Genomic DNA, 9608 nt, shown 5'->3' with positions numbered 1-9608 from the left:
ATTAAATATTCTAGAAATGGTTCCATAGCCATTATTTTAACTCTAGTTCATGATCATGCAAAACAACTATGATATATTTTTGCATAAACAATTAGATTATGTCAAATGTGATTTATTAGAGTTGGAATCAACTTAAAATCATTTCTAGATAATTTCTAATATTTATTTGAAGTCGAAAAGTCCCTGCCTTGTTATTTTTATCATTTAAATTTACTTTCGAATTTGGACATGAGGCCAGTGCCATTATTTAGACAATTTCATAAGCTTTCTAAATATATAAAATTTGCTAAATTTGGTTTGGTAGATTTCAAACTATTAAATTTTGAAGTTGGCACCAGTATTGGATTTTAACTAAATAGATTAAATCGAATTCAAATTAATGGGCCACGCGGGAAAATAAACGGGCTAACCAATTTAAACGAACTGGGCCGGCCCGACTAACACGGACCACGCCGCGGGCCAGCTGACAGAGGGTCCCACTCGTCAGTGGCTTTTAAAACAGCGAAACGGTACCTGCGACGTGAGCCGATGGATCAGATGGAGATCGGACGGTGGAGCTTCGTCGTCGTCGCCGGGGGAGAGGAGCTCACTGCGCCGGCGAGGTAGGGGGTCGGAGAGCGCAGGAGGTCGCCGGCGGGGCTCTGCTGGGTGCCGGGCGTCGTTGTCGAGGACGAGGAAACTCTCGGGTACCGTCGGCGAGGCGTGGGGAGGCGCGGATCGATGGCGATGATCTCGCGGACTCCGGCGGCTCCGAGCTTCAAATTGGGGCGGCTCCGGCGAGGTGGGGTTCGATTGAGTGGTCAGGCAGAGGCAGTGGTGAGAGGGGAAGAGATTGGTGTGAAGGGAGTGTGCTCTGGGTGCCTCTATTTATAGATGGCGAGGTGACCGGCGGTTGCTGTGAGAGGGTGTCCATGGCGCGGCGTCTCTGGTGCTCGAAGGGGCAGGCTAGGATGCGCTCTGTGTAGGCGACGGCTAGGCGATGCTAGCGCGCTTGATGGCGAGCCAAATGATGGCCTGTGGCGTCCTGGCGACAGGTGGTGTACGCGCAGTACCGGCGCGGCAGGTCGGCGATCATGGCGACGGCTAGATGGTTCCCGCGAGCCTAGTTGGTTGGCTAGCATGGTTCGGGTGCGGTGTAGGGCGCGGGTGCACGAGAAGAGAGGGAGGGATGGACGAGCGCGTCCAGGCGAGTGCGTGCACTGGCGGGTACCGTGGCATGCCAGGGCGCGCTCACCGCGTGCCTGGCACGTCCTGGGCGTGCATGGGCGCGCCTGGCTCGGCCAGTGTGGTGCTCGTTTCGATCCAGGGAAGGTACAGGCATAGTCCTTGTGCATTGGAGAAGCTACTTGACATAGTTTGATAGGCCAGGGAGGGGTAGAAGGTAGGGTGGCAATGGAGTGGCATGGTACACGGCATGGAGAAGAAAAGTGCTCCATTCCACTTTAATCGACCAGAGCCAGTACATGCACTGATGCAGGGGTTGTACAAGAGTGTGATGATCACCAAAAGAAAGTGGTGGAGGCTTTGGACCAGAGGTTTATAGCATGTTTCTCATTTTCGAATTGTGCACACAAGGTGCTCGACACAATGGCCGCATGAAGAAAATTTTAGAATTTTGCAATTCTTTTTGGTGGATCTCATTTATATAATTAGAGTGAAGTATTGGTGGGGTTGGTGGTCATTTTGGTGAAGATTTACAAGAATTCCAAAATGTGCTCATCTTCACATAGTTTCAAAGTCTCCACTTGTCAATCTTATTCTGGTCAACCTAGTCAATATTATCCATGATGGTCAACATGAAAGTTGTTGACCCTCATGTGGTCTTGGATTACATGGTCATAGTTGACCAAGTTTAGATTAGGTTTTAAGAATTACGAGGGTGCAAAGTGGTGAAGAAAATATTTTTCACCCAAATGACCATTATCACATGTATGTTGAAATCCTTATTTTTCTTGATTTGATTCATGATCCAAAGATGCAATTGTGTTAGTTTATCATATTAAAACATTTTAGAAGCAATGGGGCAAGCAAAATTGGCCTTGGTGAATGATTTGCATTTTGGCATATGTGTATGTGAGTGAATTTTGGGGATTCTCTCCTATTTTATTTCTATCCCTTTGATTTGACTTTGGTTGACTCTAATGTGGTTCTTATGAGTTTAGAAACATTTTACAAGCATTGAAACTAAATCAAATGGCCTTGTTCAAAGATTTGCAAAATTGGCTTTAATACATAAGAGATGAGGTGTCAAGTTTTCATAAACTTGTACTAGGGTTGTTCTTGCTTCACTTGAACATGGGTTAGGGTCCATTTAGTGTTATAATAGGTTTAGAGATGATGCCACACCATTTGGTCAAGGTTTAGAGACCTAGGTCAAAGTTTGGTGAATTGGCTATGTGGCACATAGGCTTATATGCATATGTGGTATTTTATTTTTAATTTGACTTGGTTTGATTCACAATGGTGTTGTGAATTGTTGAAATGATATATGGAGGTGATCCAACCATTCACAACAAGTCCTTGGGTTAATTTTCTTAAATTCTTATATTTGCTATTTAGCTTTCATATGCCTCTATGGCATTTTTAATTTCTTTATATTCTTTTTAGTTTCAACTTGGCAATGATTTAAGAAGTGCTATATAAGGTTTACAAAGCTTTTCCAATCTTTTAAATAAAGTGAAAAAGGTCTAGGGTAAATATTTATGATTGTAGCCATAGGCACATATGCCTTTTTCCTTTTTAATTTCCTTTTATTTTATTTTCACTAGAATGATGAGAAGAGGGGTGAGTCTTTAGGGTTTAAGATTATTTCCAATAATCATAACAAGCAATCATAGCAATAGCACAAGAATTACGCAAGGTTATTATGTACTAATCTTAATTTAATAAAAGTTTTTGTTGGTTCCAAAATTTGGAACTAGGGAACTTCTTTTGTTTTGTTTTGAAATTTTTGGGATGTTACAAACCCTTCCCCCTTAAACAAATCTCGTCCCGAGATTTTAAGAGGAGTTAGGTTCCTAAGAGAGATTGAGCATTTTGATTAACAGGAAGGCATACTTGTCGTGGTCGGGGTGCTTCCGGGCTTCAGTGGCAGTCATGTGGTAGAAACGTCCGTTGTTGTTGTTCTGGTTCCTTCTACCTGCGAAGCGACGCTGTTGCTGGGCAGGTGCAGCGGTGTTGGCGGCAATCTTGGCAAGCTTCTTGGGGCATTCTTTTGAGAAGTGGCCCACAACTCCACATTCATAACAGTTTACAGTAGACTTGTCCTTCGGGGCGACGGGGATGGCATTACTCCCAGTTCTTGGGCCAGTGTTGGTGTTGGTGTGGTTCCCATTGTTGTTGTGGCTGCTGGGGTTGCGGTTGTTATTGTTGTTGCCTCCGGGCTTCGGGGGTCCTCCGTGGTTGTTGCTGTAGTTGGGGCGATAAGTCTGAGCAGGTGGCCTGTTGTTTCTGGGGGTGAATCCTTCAGAGGAGTTATTGCGGTGCTTCTGGGTATGGTGGGGTCCACTCTGGTTCACCATTCTACGCTTGCGGTTCTCATTGGCCTGATGCAGCTTTCCTTCCATCTGTATGGCTGAGTCTACGAGGGCTTCGAGGTCAGCGAACGGAATATTCACTAACACCGTTTGCATCTCGTCATGCAGTCCGTTCAAAAAGCTTTCCTTTCTCTTCTCATTGGTGTCGGTCTCATCCGGGGCGTACCTTGACAGAGTGAGAAACCTGTCGCGGTATTCCACCACGGACATTCTTCCTTGCTTGAGTTCACGGAACTCGTCTCTCATTTTCTTGATTAATCCTTGGGGCACATGGTACTTGTCTGAACTTCAGCTTGAAGTCTTCCCATGTCATCATCTGTCCCGCATTCATTGCACGGGCACTAGTCCACCAGGCTCTTGCAGGTCCTGACAGGTAGTGGGTGGCAAACAGTACTTTTTCTGCGGCTTCAACTCCCGCAACTTCAAGGTTGTTTTCTATTGTCCGTGAGCCAATCATCGAGCATCGAGGGGCTCTTCGGTTTTGCTGAACATTGGAGGGTTGGTGTTCGGAAATTCTTCGGTTTTGACCCGGGGTGATCGTGGTTTCCATGGCCTTGATTATTCTGAGCTATCCGTTGCGAGCAGCAAGGTTTGCTTGGCGTTCGGTTCTTTCGGCTTCCCGGTCCGCCATCATTGTTTGCGATAGTTGCATCATGGCATCCTGGTTTGCGTTGCGGTTTGGTGGGGCCATCTAAACATGTAGATAGATCATGAGGTAAGAGGGAAATTTTCTATGGCTTATTTTGAGTTAAGTTTAAATTTAAACTTAGGATATTTTCGGGATGAACATAACACATATTTTATTTATTCACAACAAACATCACACATTACAAGCTAAAGCACTAAGGGTTTTAAGAACCCTTTTTCCATATACTACGATACATGGTGCGGGATACAACTCACACCTACGTAAGTGAAGCTAGTGCAACTATTCCTCATTGTCTTCATCCACGTCGATGGGAATGATCCCATCCTCTGCGGACTCCGAAAACTCGTAGTCCTCCTCATCGGTGAACTCGTCATCCTCAAAGTCGTTGTCGTCACTCGGGAAGTCATCGCCTCCTTGGATGTCTTCTCCATCTTCCTCCATCTCCTCGGATCTGGTCCTGCTGTGTCCTGACAGTCACTTCTAAGGTGCGAATCTTCTCGCGAAGACGGGTGATAGTAGCGACATTCTTGGCGCGTTGCAGGCAGAGTGACCTGCGGTCCTTGGCGAGTAGCCTGATGGCGTCAGCATGATGAGCCAAAGCCATCTGGGCACGGTGGGAGTGGACACGTGTCAGCTCCAGATCCTTCCGGGTCTCATGAAGCATAAAGTCCAAATGCTGCACATGGATCCCGAGCACCGGGTGCGAAGAGAGTGCCATGGGTTCCCCATGGTGTCGTGCCTCGCGAAGTGAGCGAGCGGCTTCCCCGGAGTGCGGCGATGTTCGTCCACACACCCGAGCAAGTCCCTCCCGAAGGGCGTGAGCAAGACCGTCCACCCAGCCTGTATGCCTTGAAGGAGAAAAGGATCCTCTCCGAGATGGGAGGTTCCGAGCTTCCCTTCAAGTCGGCGGTGATCATCCATCGCTGCTCCCCGGTGGGGGTGTTGTGGATCCGGACTCCGTGGAACTTGGGAGGTGGGCGTTCGAGCCTCTCGGACACTAGGTACAAGTCGCGCTCAAACACCGGACTTCCTCCGTTTTCCGGATCGTAGGTCTCCGTCCGGGACGTAGGGCTCCATCTCGAAAGTGAAATGGATGAGTAAGTTAGAGATATGAACAAGTGTTGCAAAATTTTACTGGATTTATAAGGAGGTGCATGGCTTATTTTTAGAAGATCTAGTAGATAAGAAAATGAATAAGTTTTCATAAATACTCACTTTATTTGTTTTTGAAACTAACATTTTTTTGTCTGAACGTCCATTCTAACTAGGGTCTCCTAAGGTCAAACAATGGCTCTGATACCAACTTGTCAACACCCGGATTTTTAAGTCCAGATGCCTATTATGCCATTCCTCGCAATCCCAGGAATATTGTTTTTTGCGAGACATAATAGCTTGATATCACAACACATCATTTATTACAACACATAATCGTCTTACAACAAAGGATCACATGATCCAGTCTTAATACATCATAGTGGATCTAGAGATCCTATTACAAAACACATAGCGGAAGCGAAGTAACGGTCGTGGTCCATCTGTTCCACAGGCAACTGTTGACGTCAGGAGCGGTCCTAGTTGTCGTAGACGTTCTGCTGTCCATCTTCCTCGTACAGCTGTTCACCTTCATAGTCTGGCCATTTGAATAGCCAGGGACAAAGCCATGAGTACTTTTAAAGTACTCGCAAACTAATACTAGTGTAAGCACTATTAATTGTGGTAAGGGGAAACTAAGCTCTAGGTTTATTTGCATAAAGCCAAGTTTATTTCATAAACATTTAGTAAAGATGCTTGAATCAAATAGACTAACTCAAGTGGGAACATTAGTGTCATTCCCACAACTCTGTTGTGGTCCAACTCAAGTCACCATTCACCGGTCGACTTCAAGTCACCAGTCACAGGTCACATTTTTTTTAAATGGTCTGATGACGGAACAGTATGGCCTTTCCAATCGTCGCGTAACCGTGGACACGGCTATTCGAATAGTTATACACTCTGCGGAGGTCGTACACTTGTGCCACAATATTTGCAATAATCCGTCAGGGTTAACTGGCCCTGATTTATCATACTCCGTATGCGGACTACCAACCATAACCTTTCACTTATATACTCTAGTACAGGTACCTCTCCCCATGAGCTTGGCCTCCCGGTGAGAACCAACCTCGTTAACCCGGGAACCTGCACAGGGCTTGGGCCGGACAATTCACCTCGTTCACATCATTCCGCAATATCTCATATTGCTTTGGAGGCAGCCCTTGGCATAACCCCTATGACGCTTGTTTAGAGGGAACCCATACTAAGGCACATAAATTTCTAGTTAAGCCCGTACCCATTTTGGGTATTGTGGGGGTACTTTCAAAATTGGAATGGTATCGCATCCAAACCCAACCATCAGTTTTATATCAAAAATCACCATCTTCTCATGGTCATATTCACCTTCAAAGTCATTCAATTGAATGAACCATCATTCCAAGGTTTCCACTTCATTTCAAAGTCACATGTTCCCATCTAGAGTAGTCAAGTTTTAATTGATTAGCACTAGCAACTATTTCATGAGGGGTGATAAGTATCTTGGAGCTTGCTAGGCTAAGTGTGATTTTCTTGTACTACTCTATATTTCCACCAAGTGAATCATAAATCAAAAAGGTAACTTTGATAAATAAAATTAAGTAAAGCTTATAAAGCAAAAACTTTGGGATAGGTTCATAAAGTAAAATGTAATGATGCCTTGCTCTAGTAGAGCTTTGCATCTTGCATTAGTCTAGCTTGCAAGAAGGTTAGCTTGCTTGGAGGGGTAATATTAATATCAGCTTGCGGAATACTAGCTTGCCTTGATTGGTGAAGTGATCAAAGTATTCTTCTTCTTCCTCTTGGTAGAATACTTCCTCCTCTTGATAGTCTCCGGTACTAGCGTCTATAAACGAATATGAGGATACAATTACCAAGCAATACTTAAGTACTCTTAATTAGCCTTAGTGGCTCACACAATGATCTAGCATCACTACTTAATATTTATTACAAGATTATGCTAGGGTTTCCTTATTTAGTAATAGAAAAATAATTTCCTCTCATTGAATCTTCTTAAGATTTAATTTCTCTTATGAATAATGTATGACCTAGGTTGACTAAAGTCAACCTCTTCATACTTACCATTTGAGAAATGATTTAAATGAGGTTCCATACCTCATGCAATTTAATACTACATGGTAGTGTTTTAATGCCTCTCAATAATTCAAGATGAGGTTACTTAGACCATGATCACTACCTCATATTGAATTACTTGAGAACTAGATTTAAATAAAAGGAGTATCTCTCATATGATTTAGCACATAAGTGTAACAAATTTAAAGGACTATTATTGAGGTGATTTAAGATTCTCAAAATAACCAGGGATGATCCCATGTTGACCAAGGTCAATACTTCACACTTAGTACTTGAGAAAGTGAGTAAATGAGATTCATCATCTCATGTGATTTAATTAATTTAATATTATTTAGATTTAAGATTTATAAATGAGCAAGCATGAGCTTAGGGAATTAAAGGTCCATGCATTACTTCATTTTATTTGAGGAGGATGATTTAAATGAGGTGAGCATCTCATATTATTTTAGTAACACCTTGTAATGGTTTAATATTATTAATTACTTAAAAGTGACTTTCAATTGACCATGGGATCTACTTCATATTAATTTGGTTGAGGTAAGATTTAAATGAGACCAAAGTCTATTATATGATTTAACTAATAGGTTTGAATTATTTAAATACTAAATATGAGAATGATTAAATATTTTCAAATATAAACCTATGGGTCATTACTTAGGTGTTATTAATCCTTATTGAACGATTTGGACTAATGGTTTATGTGAGAAATTATACCTCATATAAGTTAAACTATCCTCTAAATGATTCACCTCTCTAATTAACCAAGCATGAGACTTATTTGATCTAGGTCGGTACCTCTATTTGAAATACTTAAGATCACCATTTAAATGAGAGAGAAGCCCTCATACTATTTAAATAATTCTATGTGTATTTATTAAATATTCTAGAAATGGTTCCATAGCCATTATTTTAACTCTAGTTCATGATCATGCAAAACAACTATGATATATTTTTGCATAAACAATTAGATTATGTCAAATGTGATTTATTAGAGTTGGAATCAACTTAAAATCATTTCTAGATAATTTCTAATATTTATTTGAAGTCAGAAAAGTCCCTGCCTTGTTATTTTTATCATTTAAATTTACTTTCGAATTTGGACATGAGGCCAGTGCCATTATTTAGACAATTTCATAAGCTTTCTAAATATATAAAATTTGCTAAATTTGGTTTGGTAGATTTCAAACTATTAAATTTTGAAGTTGGCACCAGTATTGGATTTTAACTAAATAGATTAAATCGAATTCAAATTAATGGGCCACGCGGGAAAATAAACGGGCTAACCAATTTAAACGAACTGGGCTGGCCCGACTAACACGGACCACGCCGCGGGCCAGCTGACAGAGGGTCCCACTCGTCAGTGGCTTTTAAAACAGCGAAACGGTACCTGCGACGTGAGCCGATGGATCAGATGGAGATCGGACGGTGGAGCTTCGTCGTCGTCGCCGGGGGAGAGGAGCTCACTGCGCCGGCGAGGTAGGGGGTCGGAGAGCGCAGGAGGTCGCCGGCGGGGCTCTGCTGGGTGCTGGGCGTCGTTGTCGAGGACGAGGAAACTCCTGGTACCGTCGGCGAGGCGTGGGGAGGCGCGGATCGATGGCGATGATCTGCGGACTCCGGCGGCTCCGAGCTTCAAATTGGGGCGGCTCCGGCGAGGTGGGGTTCGATTGAGTGGTCAGGCAGAGGCAGTGGTGAGAGGGGAAGAGATTGGTGTGAAGGGAGTGTGCTCTGGGTGCCTCTATTTATAGATGGCGAGGTGACCGGCGGTTGGCTGTGAGAGGGTGTCCATGGCGCGGCGTCTCTGGTGCTCGAAGGGGCAGGCTAGGATGCGCTCTGTGTAGGCGACGGCTAGGCGATGCTAGCGCGCTTGATGGCGAGCCAAATGATGGCATGTGGCGTCCTGGCGACAGTGGTGTACGCGCAGTACCGGCGCGGCAGGTCGGCGATCATGGCGACGGCTAGATGGTTCCCGCGAGCCTAGTTGGTTGGCTAGCATGGTTCGGGTGCGGTGTAGGGCGCGGGTGCACGAGAAGAGAGGGAGGGATGGACGAGCGCGTCCAGGCGAGTGCGTGCACTGGCGGGTACCGTGGCATGCCAGGGCGCGCTCACCGCGTGCCTGGCACGTCCTGGGCGTGCATGGGCGCGCCTGGCTCGGCCAGTGTGGTGCTCGTTTCGATCCAGGGAAGGTACAGGCATAGTCCTTGTGCATTGGAGAAGCTACTTGACATAGTTTGATAGGCCGGGGAGGGGTAGAAGGTAGGGTGGCA

Source organism: Lolium rigidum, chromosome 6 (assembly GCF_022539505.1).
Source record: "Lolium rigidum isolate FL_2022 chromosome 6, APGP_CSIRO_Lrig_0.1, whole genome shotgun sequence".
NCBI lineage: Eukaryota > Viridiplantae > Streptophyta > Magnoliopsida > Poales > Poaceae > Lolium > Lolium rigidum.
This window is presented reverse-complemented; position numbering follows the sequence as displayed.